We start from the raw sequence: 989 nt of genomic DNA on the forward strand, positions 1-989 counted from the left end.
GAAGTATTCATCAAGTACAGAACAATTTTCATTTTTCTTATTGAATTCAATCTTAAATGTATTATGTAATTCGGATGTTTATGAATAGTAAGGATAAACCAGACCTGCCTATCATGTGTTGAACAATCCGATTTACACATTGAACATTCTTAATATAGTAGCAGAACACTAAAAGCACTCGGCTAACATATTCTCTACATCATTATGTACTCGATAGCACTTTCTTGAGTGCAGTGCATCAGGTTTGAGAAATTCATGTTTGGCAGCAATAACCCTCAGGTTCCCCTCGGACACAACCCTCTTTTAAAAAGTTCTTAACAGGGGATGGTAATAAAAATCTACAATATGCCATATCAAATAGTTCAAATACATTTTTTTGAAGCTTTAATGTATATTTGGCAACCGAGCACTTTTAATTTACGTGTCCATCCAGGTGTTAAAAAAGTTTATAAGTTCAGGGCACCGCGAAAGTAAGAGTGGCAGAAAATGTTAGATTAATGCTCGCGATATGAATCTTTCGGTTTTATTAGGCATTTGCATAGTAACGACCCCAATTGAAAGATGTGGGTCCGGAACTGTCACGGAGGGGGAGACGGAAAGCTGCGTCCGAAACCTCGCATACTGTCTAAAATAAGCAAAATTCCTAACTCCTTTCTTTAGATAATTGGAAATCAGATCACCGTATATAAAACATTAGATCCAAACCCTAATTTACTCATAAAAAATTTCATAAAAAAATATCTTTTTGACCCTTCAAACAAAACTTATAAATCCGAGAGCCATACGATCGCGGCCAAACGAGCTGTGACGTACATGGGGGTATCATTTTTTAAAACGCCCAGACAAGAGGCCATCAGCCTGGCACAATGGCTCGGGTGTGGCTGGCCTCGGCTTTATGGTAGTTAGATGTGAATGTGATGGAGGTCGCGCACGGGCCTATGGATAAAAATTTCATGGATTTGCTAAATTGCATTTCGCGAGAATGATGC

The sequence above is a fragment of the Penaeus monodon genome, chromosome 33 (genome assembly GCF_015228065.2).
Source record: "Penaeus monodon isolate SGIC_2016 chromosome 33, NSTDA_Pmon_1, whole genome shotgun sequence".
NCBI classification, from domain to species: Eukaryota; Metazoa; Arthropoda; class Malacostraca; order Decapoda; family Penaeidae; genus Penaeus; species Penaeus monodon.